The sequence below is a fragment of the Triturus cristatus genome, chromosome 5_2 (assembly GCF_964204655.1).
Source record: "Triturus cristatus chromosome 5_2, aTriCri1.1, whole genome shotgun sequence".
Lineage (NCBI taxonomy): Eukaryota > Metazoa > Chordata > Amphibia > Caudata > Salamandridae > Triturus > Triturus cristatus.
In genome coordinates, this window is record NC_140588.1 from 1,088,635,537 (window position 1) to 1,088,650,387 (window position 14,851).

At 48.1% G+C, this 14,851-nt stretch overlaps 1 protein-coding gene across 5 annotated transcripts in view; it reads right to left on the minus strand.

The window, feature by feature from the left end:
- ZMYM3 (zinc finger MYM-type containing 3) overlaps window positions 1-14,851 on the minus strand; it is a 682,395-nt gene that overhangs the window by 479,623 nt on the left and 187,921 nt on the right. The gene's annotated exons all lie outside the window — the stretch shown is intronic.

Below are 14,851 nucleotides of genomic sequence, written 5' to 3' on the forward strand. Positions count from 1 at the left end.
GGAGGGGAGGGCTTGGAGGGGTAGGTAGTGGGGTCAGGCATGTCAGGTATTGGATAAGACCAGTCATCTACCGGTGCTGTGTCTGGCAAAGTAAACGGGTCGGTTGGTTCAACAGGATAATTAAAGAAATCAGGGTCCGCCCCTCCCCCTAAGTCATCATCATCATCCTGTGGAGGGGGTGAATGACAGGGAGATGGTAAAGGTAAAGGTAAAGGAGAATCAGGAGGAGGAGGGGGGGACGGGTTAGAAGGTAATACAGGAGAGGAAGGACGAAGTGGTGAAGTGGCACAGTCCTTTTTCCGTATGGGAGCTGGGGGAGGTGTAATGTCCAGCTTCCGCTTTTTATATGGGATGGCAGTCACATGTCCAGTGTCAGGATTGATGTAGATCCGCTTTTGAGTAGGATCTGGTCGAAAAAGTTCATCTGGCTCCGAAGGTGGGGGCTGCGATGTCCGCTTCGGGTCTTTCTGAGCTTTTTTCAGTGTGGGCGTAGTTTTCGGTGCCGATAATGTTTTCGGTGCCGAAGGATGTGTTGGGTCCGATGGATTTTTCGGAGCCGACTGAGTTTTCGGTGCCGATGTATGCTTCGGTGCCGAAGTATGCTTCGATGCCGAGGGACTTTTAGGCATCGATGTCGAAGAACGTTTCGGTGCCGGTGGAGACTTCGGTGCCGAGGAACGTTTCTGTGCCGAAGGAGATTTCGGTCTTGGAGCCTGTTTCGGTGCCGACAGTGGTTTTTTGGGTGTTAAGGCACAATCAGGTGAGGTTTGCTCGAGCCCGAGCCACCTACAGGCTTAGATGTCTTCGGAGCCGGGCCCGAGGGCGGGGCTTCTGAAGAGGATTTCCGGTCGCGACTGGGCCCAGCTGGCGGAGTCTTGACCAATGGTTTTTTGGATGGGGCAGGGGCAGGGGGGGTGGTACTCACACGCTGCCCTGGAGTGATGAGGTCATCGGAATCGTCGGCCTCGGACACGATCTCGAGGTCTTCGGTGTCGTCTTCGGGAACATCTTGAGCAAAGATGTCCTCCGGTTCTGGAGCTGGTTTGGCCATAATATGGCGTCGAGCTCTTCGGTCCCGGAGGGTCTTCTTCGAACGGAAAGCGGAACAAGCTGGACAGGTGGACTCGTTGTGTTCCGGCGACAGGCAGAGGTTACAAACCTCGTGGTGGTCACTGTGGGGGAACTTCGCTCCACACTGGGGGCATTTCTTGAAGGGTGTCCTGTCCATCAGCCGCTTGCGGAACCGGTCCGAGTTGATGTCGACGTCGATGGAATGAAGATCAAGGAGTTAAATTGATTGCTAGAAGTTTTCTGCTGGAGCGGAAAAAAGTTCATCCGAACCCAATGGCGGAAAAAAACAATCTGACGATGGAGTGGATGCCCATGCGCACTGTTGTCCAGGGGAGGAGTCACCATCCTCGTGACCAAAGGCTTCTTCCGAAGACAACAACAACCTGCAATCATCCGAGCCCAACACCAGATGGCGATCTTATCCTCAGTGTGTGATCTGCAGCTCATATGCCTCGAACACGTGCCTTTTTGCTAAATAAAACTCTTTCCTTCCGTTTTTTATCTAAAGGAGAAGTAACTAGCGCCAAGACACCCTTGGGTAACCGTTGCTCTTTAAAAATGTCCCTAACATAACATCAGTCTGTTTGAACAAATCTGGTGTTTACGGGAGACAAGAGCTTTTGGGATGGAAGGCAGGCAGGTCCTCCGGGATTCTTGAGGTTGGTGGCTGCAGGACACAGGGATTTCCTTGGAGCAGGTTTGAGGTGGGGACAGCCCGGTAGGACTGGAGCCAAGTCAGTGGGCGTACTCCTCTCGTTAGCTTCGGCACAGCTGTTCGGTCCTTCTTCTGGCTTCTTGTCTGAGAAAGCAAGGTTCAGGGGTGCCCCTAAATACAAGAATTAGGGGTGTTACAAATCGGTAAAAAGATTGGGACCAATGGGTCCCTTCCCTGGAGTGGGTGCACTCCCTATTATGCCGCCCTCGAGTGGGAGGGGGCATAAGCATTTCCCTGGTTGGCTGGGTCCCCCCCATCTGCAAGATGACAGGGACAGAGTTGTGCTTCACCTGTCCTCCCCAACCGGAGGGGTGGGGTTGGCAGAGGTGGGCACACCTCTCTTCCTCACTTGCATTTCCAGCCGGTTATCCCGCCCAAAGTGAGGGTCAGAACCAGTGGGTACCAGTTGCTGAAAGCAGCAAGTGGCCTGGGGGAATCTCACAAAGGCGGCAAGCATTTGAAGCTTCCCTTTCGTAAACCCTGCCCATCCTGGGGGAGGAGGCTTGGCACCTCGTCCCAGGATGTGCATTGTTTCAGGCCCCCCGAGAGCAGCAGGCACAGGGGTCACGGTGTTTGACGGGCTACCAGCACCATGTACTCTTAAATGGCAGCACTGCACTTACAGTGCCCAGGAATGGATCTGGGTACTGTAAGGGCACAGGGCTCATGCTCCTGTGCCCACACCACTGGGGCCAAGTCAGTTCTTCTCTGCAATCTCCTCTGCTGGGTGTCTTCTTTCATCCTTTGTCGGTTGCGGGAATCTGCCTTCTTCGTTCAGGGCTGCCCCCTAAATACTGTATTTAGGGGGTGATTTAGGGGTCTGAAGGTCTTTAGCCAATGGGCTACTGACCTTAGGGTGACTAAACCCTTGGTGTGCTCACCCCAGGTGGGCACAATCCCCAACCCGGATTTGAGAGTGCTTGCCATCTGCGGGCACTAAAGAGTGGGCTTCACCTCGCCTCCCCCACCTGAGGGGTGGGGATGGCAGAGGTGGGCAATCCTTCTGGGCTGTTCTAATTTGTACCGCTTGTCTTCCCTACGAAAAGGGGGCGAGGCAGGAAGGGGGCCAGTTCCCGATAGCAGGAGAGCCTGGGGGTCATGTTACAAAGGCAGCAAGGCCTTTGAAGCACCCCTGCCACAGATGGCTCTTCCAGACTTGGGGGAGGTGTGAACACCTCCGTCCAGGAAAGGCTTTGTTTCTGGGCTCAGGGAGCGAAGGCTCCTACCCCAGGGGCCAAAAACATGTCTCGTGGTGGCAGGCTGGTGTTTACCAGTTAGGGAACCCACCAGAGGCTGGTCGTTTTTCAAGGGGCGTCTCTAAGATGCCCTCTGAGTGCATTGTATAATAAATCACACACTGGTATCAGTATGGGTTTATTATGCTGAGGAGTTTGATACCAAACTTCCCTGAATTCAGTAAAGCCATTATGGTGCTGGGGAGTTCGTAATGACAAACTCCCAGACCGTATACTTTTTTATGGCTTTACTACACTTTCAATGTCTAAGAATGGACTTAGACACTGCAGGGGTACAGTGTTCATGCAACTGTATCCTCACCAGTGGTATAGTGCACCCTGCTAGAGGGGTGTCTTACTTATAAAACTGGTAGAGGGTTGCAGGCATGGCACACAGGTATGTGTGCAATGTCAACTCTTCACTTTTCTCTGTACCAAAACGAGTGAGTGAGTGAGTGAGTTTAGGTACAGGACCTCCAAGTGTGGCACAATATGTGCTGCAGCCCTGAGAGGCCTTTCCTGGTCACAGTGCACTTGGGACCCATGGTACCTTTTACAAGGGACTTGCATGTGGCCAGAGAGGGGCCAATTGTGAGTACCAATGTACAGTTTTGGGAAAGAACACAGGCCCTGGAAACCCGATTGGCAGGGACACCGGGCACGTCAAGTCAAAGTGCATCAGAAATCTGGCAAAACCTGGGGGGTGGGGTTACTGCAACAGAATCCCAGCTTCCTGCAAGGGGGCAGGGGGGTGAAATCAGACACTTTCAATGAAGACCTTTATCAAATCCAAAATAATTGTTCCGAAAAAGGCAAGAATGCAATCCTACTAATCCCCTTTTGAAAACTGAATGCTTTTCTAATTTTCTTTGCTTCATATATATTGTTAGGAATTAAAAGCCAAAGAAAGGAATTACATTATTCTTATTCTGGAAACAACCAATGAAAACTGTATTTAATCAAGCCAAACCTACACCAAAAATATTTTTAAGGAGAGGTTAACTATATGTTGATTTAGGTTTCTGTGGCAGCTATTAAAATCAAAACATGAAATTTGTGGACAAGTAGATATATTTAGGACACTGATTAAGGACTGATGTAAAGAGTGTATATGCTTCTAAACTATCAAGAAGAAATTACAAAAGAATGAAATAGTGAATTTCAGATTATATAGTAAATGTGACAGTACTACATGTTATGTATTACTATTATGAGTATTTATAAAGGATACCCTGCTAATTTGTGCCAACATCATCTTTCTCGCATTAATATTTGTAAGTAGACATGCGACAATCATATTGAACTGTCAAACTCATAAGGAAATTAATGAGTTAAAATGAGACACACGATGCATCTCTAGAACTAATGGCTAGACGTACAAAGCCCTTTTGTGTTCACAAACAGGCATTTTCAAATGTACACGGTCCTAATAGCGATTCGGTAATCTGTTACCAAATCGCAAATTGGGTTTGCAAATGAGTATTTGGAAGGGGTGTGTTTAGGGCGTTCCCTCCAAATACTGATTCGCATTGGTGTGTATGAATGTTTTGCGACCGAAATGTGGTCGCAAGACATTCGCACTTTACCACAAACCCATTCAGAAATGGGAGGGGGTCCTCAAGATCGGCTGAAACATTTTTTTTTAAGGGCAGGCAGTCGGCTCATAAAAGATGAAACTTAAACGTTTCATTTATTTCTCTTTAAACGCATCCCATTTGCTAAACTGGCTACGTTAATAAAAAAGGATGCTTTATTTAAAAGCAATCACAGACATGGTGGTCTGCGGACCCCAGCAGGCCACCATCCCTGTATTGGCAGCTTATCGTAGTGGGTCACAAACTGAAACCTACCTCATTAAGTTTCATGAGGTAGGTCTATTTGCAACCCAGTTCAAATCGCCATCTTTGCACATTAGTGATAGCAATTACCAATTAGTGATTTCAACAAAACAAAAAAAGCTATTTCTATTGTTCGTACATCTAACCCAAAGTTCACTGAAGACGATCAATACGTGCAACTGTGAATAAGCTGCTGAACAAAAGGGTTCTGAATGTTAACAATATGTATGCGCAAAGAGTTGTATTGAGATGGTACCATTTGAGTTTTGCATGGGAGCATATGTGTGAATATTTTTGTGAAATTTATGGTTCTTTTAAAATGTCGTTTGCATAGATTTCTCAAATATTTGGTTAGATCGCAGCAGAATGGCGATAAGTGTTTTTTTTGTTAATTACAGCCTTCAAATAGAGTTTTTCTGCATAACACTGGGCAGCAATGGCTTCTTCGATTTTATAACACTACAACAAGACTATGTTTAACAGAAACTGTATAAAAAGTTGTGAATGTTGGACTTGAGTGATATTTAATAAAGAAGAGTGAGAGAATTCAGTGGATCGAGTGGATTTATGGACTGGAAATTAATATAGCTCAATATATGTTTTAATAATATTTGAACTATTTAAAAAAATGTGCTGCCGTTAATTTCCTACAAGTATATATATTAATTTACAAAATACCAAAGGGGACTAATAGTTGAGGGTTTAGCGCTGGGCTACATACTCTATTTCCCAGCCCTTTTTAATAATATGCAGAAAGCAAGAATTTTTGTTTTATTTTTGCAATGCAATTGTCATGTTTTCGGTAGTTGCGTAGAGTCGCAAGGGCGCGAAGCACGCACGGGCGAATTGCCCGTAGAACTACATTACCAAGGAGCGCTCTGGAGCTGGCGCGCGCGCACTGGGTAACGACGCGTTACCCAGCATTCATAAGGAAGGGCGGGGGCAGCAATCATTGCTGCGAATTCAGGATATCGCGGAAGCGCTGCTGAAACACACCAGAGGATCCAGAATCCGTGGACGTCTTATGAAGGGCGGTAAGGGTGACATTGTAACTGTCTGCAGTTAGAAAGGAAGCTAAACCTTTCGAACTTTACGGGGGGGGAGGCAACTGCCGGCATGGGTGTCAAACGCTCAAACTGTGATCAGGATATTTCAGGCTTTCCATGATGTGGAAGCAAGCGAGCAACATGGTTTCTGCTAACTAAAGGCATTTGTCAAATGCTAGGAGCAAGGCACAACAGTGTTTCTAGCTTAATGAGGTAGAACGCGCTACCTCCAACGGGGGCATGATTCAGTGACATTGAACATATATTACAATATGCTGGGTCATGTGTGTGGATGAAACATTCATTTCCAAAACCTCTGTGCTGCGTCAACAGAGGAGTACGTAATCTATTCAAAGGGGCTGTTGCAACCAAACGAAGCGCTGGGCATGATGACAATGCCAGTTTTCATGTGTTCTAATTGTTATGACTATGGCTACCAATAATTGTATAAGCTCTTGTGTGCCTTCTCTCTTCTAGCAGGGGCTGTAGTGTGAAGTAGGTTCAAACCCCCACTGCGATGCCAGTAAATACATTCTTAGTGGTGGGTACAGTATGTGCAGTAGCAGGTGTGAGTGTGTGTGTATAAGTGATTATGGTTGTTGTGTGTTGATCACTCACCTGGACCATTTTGTCTCCTTATATTGCATAGTAAAGTCTGCTTACAGGAGGCATCGTCAGCACAAGCTTGGTTTTGAAAACGCACATGTATTTTCCTTTACAGGTAGTTATTGTTCAATTGTATAGTGTGGGTTCTTGGTTTTGAACTACTATACATCGAGTTAGATGGTAATTGTGTTTTATCTTGTTTTGTAGGTCTCCCTCCATGCTGTCCCCATCCTTTCCTTCCCTCGCTTAATCATTCCTACCCTCTGCACTGTTATAGCATCAGAGGGTGGAGCGATTGAGAGGTGGACCCATTTGAGCAACACACCGATCCCGGGAGTTTGGAATAAAGACTTGAAAGCAATAGGCACTTTTTTTTTTTTTTTTACATTTTACTCAATGCTCACATTTTGTTTGTTGCACTGCCTTGTATACACTGATAACCAAGCATTGTCAAAGCCAATATGTGGGTAACCCAGCGATGTCAAAGTAAACATTATAGGGATGGAAAGAAGTAATTCGAGTATCGACGTAGTCAGATATGCAGACAGTATGCGATGTAAAAGATTTGGCTTCCACATGAATGGAGCAATCGTGATAGGGTTGATGGTTTCTGGTTTATGTTCAATCTCTGAGCACAATGAAGGAACACACAGTTTTGCACGTTATAGCCATGATCTACTCCTTTATTTTCATTACACCTAACAAACGTGTTTCTTCTGACATTATCGCCCAGACTTCCTCGGGGCTAAAAACATGTAAATAATTTAAGAATACAGAAAGGATTCTATTACCAACTCCAGAATCCCAAGTGCGAGTCAACCCTCAAGCCTCCAGGTCATATGCAACAGAAAAACTGTTGGCACCGCATGCGAGTTCATGAACACGTTCTTAAAGGAATATGCTACTTACCAGTATGCATCTGTTCTTGGCATGTAGAGCTGCAGACCTACACACTTTTGCATAGATCGCCATCTGGTGTTGGGCCCAGATGTTTGCAGTTTGTTTTTCCTCTTGGAAAGTCTTTGGAAGTCACAAGGTCGGTTACTCCTCCTTTGGTTCGTATTGCGCATGGGCTTCGGCTCCATCCTGAGATTTTTTCGCCAGCAGGGAAAGATGGAGCGTAGTAATAACAGTAAATAAACCCATGTGTGTTGTATCTAAATAAGATAGACTGGAACGGATACAGGTAGCCGGGGAGGCGGGTGGGCGTGTGTAGATCTGCAGCTCTACATGCCAAGAACAGATGCATACTGGTAAGTAGCATATTCCGTTCGAGGCATATGAGATGCAGATTATACATTGTGCATAGATTATATAGCAGTACCCAACCCTAGCGGCGACCACCGGCATCCCTTGCAGTTGTTTGGAACAGTGTTTTTAGTACAGCCTGGCCCACACTAGCTTGTTGCTTGGTTTGCACATCTACACAGTAATGTTTTGTGAAAGTGTGCGGTGTTGACCATGTCGCTGCTTTGCAGATGTCATCTAATGGTATGTTCCCTAGAAAAGCCATAGAAGCCCCTATCTTTCTTGTAGAGTGGGCTTTAGGGGGGAACAGATAGCGTTCGTTTTGCTTTGTGGTAGCAAATCTGTATGCATTTTACAATCCACCTAGCTATCCCTGATTTAGAAATAGGGTTGCCTTTATGTGGTGGAGAGAAAGAGACAAATAGCTGTTTGGTTTTTCTGAAAGGTTGTGTTCTTTGGATATTGTAAAGTAAGGCCCTTTTAACATCCAGTGTGTGTAAAGCCCTTTCCGCAACAGTTTGAGGTTGTGAGAAAAAAAACTGGTAATTCTACTGATTGTTTCAGATGGAAGGGAGAAATGACTTTAGGTAGGAATTTTGGGTTGGTGCGGAGTACAACCTTGTTCTGATGCATTTGTAGAAAAGGTTCCTGTATAGCGAGTGCTTGTATTTCACTAACCCTTCTAAAGGAAGTGATGGCCACTACAAAAGCTATTTTCCATGTGAGAAATTGCAGCTCACATTCATGCAATGGTTCGAAAGGCGGTCCCATTAACCGTGTGAGAACTATATTTAAGTTCCAGACAGGTGAGGGTGGTACTCTGGGTGGAATTACTCTTTTGAGGCCTTCCATAAAGGCTTTGATGGCAGGCACCCTGAAAAGTGATAGGTGCTGCCTGTTCTGTAAGTAAGCAGCAATTGCTGCGAGGTGTAACCGAATGGATGTATATGCTAGGTTACACCTTTGTAGATGGAGCAAGTAACATATGATGTGCTGTATGGATACATTTAGAGGGTTGATTGTATTGTTATGGCAGTAAACAACAAATCTTTTCCACTTTGCAGCATAGCATGCCCTAGTAGTAGGGCGTCTAGCTTCTCTGATAATATTCATGCAATCAGGGGGAAGGTTAAGGTATCCGAATTCTAGGACCTCAGGAGCCAGATCGCAAGGTTGAGCTGAGCTGGGTCGGGGTGCCTGATCTCTCCATGGTTCTGGGTTAGGAGGCATGGTGAGAGGTGTAACTTTTGGTGTGGTACTACCGAGAGTTCCAGCAGTGTGGTGTACCACGGTTGTCTGGCCCATGTTGGAGCTACCAGGATAAGCGTGAGGGAGTGCTGTTGTAACTTTCGCACCACTAATGGAATTAGTGGGAGAGGTGGAAAGGCGTATGCAAATTTGCCTGACCAGTTCATCCATATCGCATTGCCTTTGGACAATGGGTGTGGGTATCTGGCGGCGAAACTTGGGCATTTTTTGTTTTCGTGGGTGGCGAAGAGGTCTATCTGAGGATGCCCCCACTTCTGAAAGAACGGGTGAAGAACCTGTGGGTGAAGTTCCCATTTGTGGATCTGTTGCGTTTGTCTGCTGAGCAGATCTGCCGTGGTGTTTTGTACTCCTGGGACGTGTTGGGCCAGGAGAAAGATTTTTTGCGGAATTGCCCATCTCCATATGCTCTGTGCTAGTTGAGAGCTGTGGAAAGTGTGTGCCCCCCTGTTTTTGAATGTAGTACATGGCAGTCATGTTGTCTGTGCGAATGAGGACTGCCTTGCCTAAAATCTGCGTCTGGAAGGATTTTAGGGCTAGAAAGATTGCCAGTAACTCCAAATGGTTGATGTGGAGTAACTTCTGTTGCGACGTCCATATGCCCTGCACTGTGAGATGTAACAGATGAGCTCCCCAGCCGGAGAGCGATGCGTCTGTTAGGATTATTTGTGGAACCGGGTCCAGGAACGGTCGACCTTTGGAAAGGTTTGTGGTGTTCCAAGGGTGTTTTTCGGCACCGCTGGGAGGCTGGCTCGAGCTGCCGGAAGGCTTAATAGGCTTCTTTACCGGGCCCAAAGGTGGGGTGTTAGAAGCAGTGTCCTTGGTCTTGCCTAGGCTCAAAGGTGTGACCGAAGCCTTTTTGGATATCGGCGCGGGTGTGGGAGGGGGTATAGTACTCACGATCCTCTGCGCCGGGGTGATGTCCTCCACATCTGAGTCGTCGGCTTCGGAAGCACTGACTACGTCGTCGTCATCTTCTTCGGTGTGCTGCTGCTGTCCCGGAGCTTCGACGTCGTCCCCGAAGACGTCGACTGGAGCGGAGGTCGAGGAGTGCGCCATGTTGCGTCTGGCCCTTCGATCTCGAATAGTCTTTTTCGATCTAAAAGACTTGCAGGCGGGACAGTCTCGAGCCTCGTGTTCAGGGGAGAGGCAGAGGTTGCACACCTCATGAAGATCGGTGTGGGGGAATTTGGACCCACATCGAGGGCACTTCTTGAAGGGAGTTCATTCCATCAGCCGAGACCGGACCCGGGATAGGCCCAAAGGCCGCCGTCGACGACTGGAATCGAAGAAGTGTCGAAGAGAAGGTGATTAAGATGATTTGTTATCTGAAGAATCTCGATGAGCGAGGATTTTGCGTCGATCGTTGAACTGGAAAAGTTCGGAACCGGAGCGCGAAGTATTACATCCGAGCCCGATGGCGGAAAAAAACAATCTGAGGATGGAGCCGAAGCCCATGCGCAATAAAAACCAAAGGAGGAGTCACCGATCTCGTGACTTCCAAAGACTTTCCAAGAGGAAAAACAAACTGCAAACATCCGGGCCCAACACCAGATGGCGATCTATGCAAAAGTGTGTAATCTTCAGCTCATATGCCTCGAACCAATTGTTCCTCCTGGCGGCTAGTCCGCTTACCGGTGCCTTAAAATCGGAGTCAGATATTAAACTCCATTATCAGGCAGCAGTGGTTTACTAGACGAACATTTTCTGTTAGAGTGGTCAATTACAAAACCAAGGTGTACAAAAATCACTATGACGAAGTGATGCAGAATTTGAGAGGAATCCCCAATTGTTGTAAAAGTCCTAGAACCACAGAAAATCATGACAAACAACACGTAAAACATTCCAGAGCCCCAACTTCGTACTGATGGCTCTCACAAATCTCTTAAATCTCACCAAGGTAATGGTGTTTTACGTTATCCATTTTCTCACCTCCGGGTAGGGGGGGGGGGGGGGGGCGTAGCCCTTGTGATTGATTAGCCACCAATATGGTGGCCATGCGTATAATGGGTTTGAGGAGTAAATATCAACGAACAAATTATATCTGGAGCAAACAGCTGCCTCAGAGGAGGCGGAGGGGTACATGTGAATCAATAGTGATATCAACTAGTGGATAAATGGACCACTCCCTGCAGAATATGTTCGTTTAAAAGGCAACGGACCAGGAGGAGCCAAGATGGCGACCGGAGCAGTCGCTTGAGCGCCCGGCTCCGTCGGCCCTTGGCCTCGGACTATCATCCTGATTCCTATCCTTGCCGATTTTCGAGGTGCAACGCGTGCGACGACGCGCTGACTGCGCCGCCGCTTTCCCGAAGTCTTAGCCTGCCCGGGTGCCGGAGTTCTTGGTGCCTTTGTTCCCCGCACTGGACCCCTGCTCTACTGTGGCCTCGGCCGGCCCCCTGGAAGCGTCGCAGTCACCGGACCCGCTGGTGCAAATCTGAGCCCCGAGGTCCCGATCCCGCCTCACGCCACGGACGGTCGCCGGGGGAGCCGGGGGAGAGGCGCCCGGACACCTCCTGCACCCTGCACCTGACGGGCTGGAGCTGGAGGGTAGGCCCCGGCGTGACGGGTCTCCTACCCCGCTCTGTGGACCACGCTGTGGAAGGCTGCAGACCCCCTTCTTCTATGGTCTAGTCGGCTGCAAGAGAGCCCGAGGGAGGGGAAGCGACTGTTGGCTTTCACCTGTTGCGGCGCAGACCTGTTGGGAATTGCCTCCTTGTCACGATCCCCCCCCTGGCCACGGTACCGTTCAGCGGTAAAACATGGCGCTGATTGCCCGCTCGCTGCTGGGGGGTGATGCTCCGGTCTCGCCCGCTGCCCGCTTCGCCCTCCCTCTACCAGACTCCAGCTCCCCAGTGCCGTCCCGGATTGCTGCCGCTGTGGGGGCGCAGCTTCCGCTGACATACGGCTCCGTTCTGGCTGCCCTGCGGGACTTTCGTCTGCAATTGTGTGTCGGCTTGCAAACGCTGAGTGAGCGGTTCGACTCTACACTGTCTGCTGCGGGTCGTGAGCGCCCCGTTTGTGATCAATAAGATGTGAGTCTGCCAGTGCTGTGGTCCTCCTGCGGGGAAGTAACGACTGGGTGTAGCGGTGCTCCACTGGTGTCTGCGTTTGGCTTTCCCGGCGCTCAGGATCAATCGCTCTCCTGCTCAATGGCGGATACTTTGTTTCCCCGGTCATTGCTGCCTGCTTTGTTGTTGCCTGCCTCACCGTGCCCGCAGGACCTTCCAGCTGAACTACACCTGACGACCTCGAGGAACCGTTCACAGTGGCCTACGGCTCCTTTTATGTGGAACTCATGTATTTTACAAGCCAGGCCTGGATTTTATATGGTGTGCAAGGGGACCTCAATAGATGATCGGCGGCCATTTTGTGACTCTACTTCTCCATCTTCTTCCAAGCGGCCATATTGTCTTTGTCTGTTCGGGATGCGGGGCATTCACGAGGGGGCGGGTCTAATTGTAAGCCCGCGATCGGGCCAGGGCTAGATTACTTTCTACCATCATAGTTTCACGGACGGGCTGGACTGGGACTGGAATTGTTTGCTTATGTTGTGCGCACTCGTCGCGATCTGTCTGCCTTCATTTCCTTGTTGTTACATGCTATCTTCACACGAACGCCTTCGGGTGTAGTGGGGTTTCTGTGTGTGGAGGCATGGTTGGCCGGTGGGGTCGGGCGCTCCGAGGATACGTGGGCTCCTCCCCGCCTCCTTTCTTCTTTCTTCTCTTAGTTTCTTTACTCTATTCCTACTTTCTCTCTCGTCTATATTTCGGGTTCATTGGGCGACAGGCACTATGCTGGGGGGGGGGGGGCAGGCCATAGCCTCCGCATTGGTGTAGGGTGGGGGGGTAATTTACTGGTTCTTTTTAGTTCTATGGGCCTCTTTCTTTCATGTCTCTGCGCTATACTTGTTTCGATTCGGGGTCCGGGTGTGGGGTGGATTGAGTGGGGGCGGCTTTTAGGGGGTGCGTCTTTACTACTGTGATGATCCTGTTATCTAACTGCATCGCCTTACTGTATGAGATTTTCTATGGCTGTTTTAATGATGCTGCTGCCCTCCAGTGTATGAAGCCGACTCGCGGACTCGAATCTCCTTGTTTCTATCCTTTACTGATTTCTTTCTCGATAAAAAATTTTTTTTTGAAAACCTTAAAATTAACCTTCACTTCTCCTTCCCCTGGTGTCAAGGATCCTTCCAGTGTATGAATCCTGAATTATTGCTAATCTTGACCTTGACGCACAGGGGATGTACTGTTTGTCTCTGTGCTCAACCGTATTGTGGCCGGCCTGATGGTTGTAGGCCCGTATTTGTTCTTTTACTATGCACAAATAAAGGTTTTTAAAAAAAAATAAATAAAAGGCAACGGACGTTTGAGTCAGAGCCAGGGAAGATGGCAGGGACTGGATCATCTGCTGGTGACAGCATCGGATACATCCACCTCTGTCCTAAAAGGAACGATACATCTGTTAGGACATTTGGAAATTCTGCGAGGATTGGTGTTTCCAAGGCGACTGGCCCCTGAACAGGCCTCTATATTTTATGTATTGCTGATGGACCTGCCTCCCTAGGTAGGCCTGGCCCATCAAGCAAGCAATACCTCTGTTTACAGAGAGATGCCTTTTGCCTCAAATGTATTGGCCATAAAAGGGCACTTAAATTTTGCTGGGTTGATCGACTAAAAAGTCTGTGGAACACTTGCACACATGTCCAATTAGGGTGGCAGCCATATTCATGGATCAATCCATGGTATCAGCCAACTGCAGACTGTTGCATCAAGATCTGTTTGGATGAATCCAAGCCATCGTTGACCATATCTGAGAAGGGTTTTCTCATGTGATCCCAAAGAGTCAGCTTTACAAACGGCGTGAACATAGCCATGTGCAAAGGATGTGGAGCTCACTGTGCAAAGGACAAGGGTATCGGAAGCAAATACTTTACATTCCATTTAGTCAGTTTTGTTAGACTAAAGAGGTCATGGGAAAGAAATTCAGGTTCATTTTCAAGGAAGAAGCTTTGACCACCAAGTTTTCTGCAAAAAGATAATAAAATAAGAGCTGAATTGTCTATTTGTCTGTGCATTATTGGACCCAAAAGGGCTATTCCCAAGACATTTAAGGCTCTACAACTGCAAAAAAAAAGCTGTAGAATGTGTTAAAATAACAGATTTTGCCTCCGACAAGACTATGATGAACACTTATGTTAGTGAACAAAGACGTCTTATGAAGAAGGATCAGAGGGACAGTCGACATCCCCTCTGAAGTAGTATTACCAGCCTCTGGTCATGGTCATTGTCTTCTGCACATCGTCCTTATTAGACATGTTAGGGGCATTTGAGTCAAACCCAAATACTCATTTCAACTGGGCAAATATCAGGCCTCTATGAAAATGTCCTGCGATAACAGCTTTCATAAAAACATGCAGTAACCTCCTTTGCCACTCAGATTAACTCGGCTGACTACGACCGTGGTGGTGGAAAAATAGGTCTAAGTGGAGCATCCAAGTCAGCACTGTTTGATCGTGGTCAGAGGGTATGTGGGAGAGAGGGGATACAGCACCTTGAAGGGCACTAAAAACTTCTTAGGCACTGGAGGCCATGGAGGTGCAGCATCTGGAGCCACTGGAATCCCCATGCCCGCAGGAGCAGGCTCACCCTTAGAAGTGACCCAGAGCATACTTGAGCCATCCTGAACGAATCCAACATGGCAAATCAGAAAGCTTTGATTAGCACAAGGTCAGCCAGAGGAGCCAGAAATACCAGCTTTTTCTTCTTTTTTTCAGGTCAGGATAGTTTCAGGGGAAAAGTTTGGCATCAAGTAACACCTAAC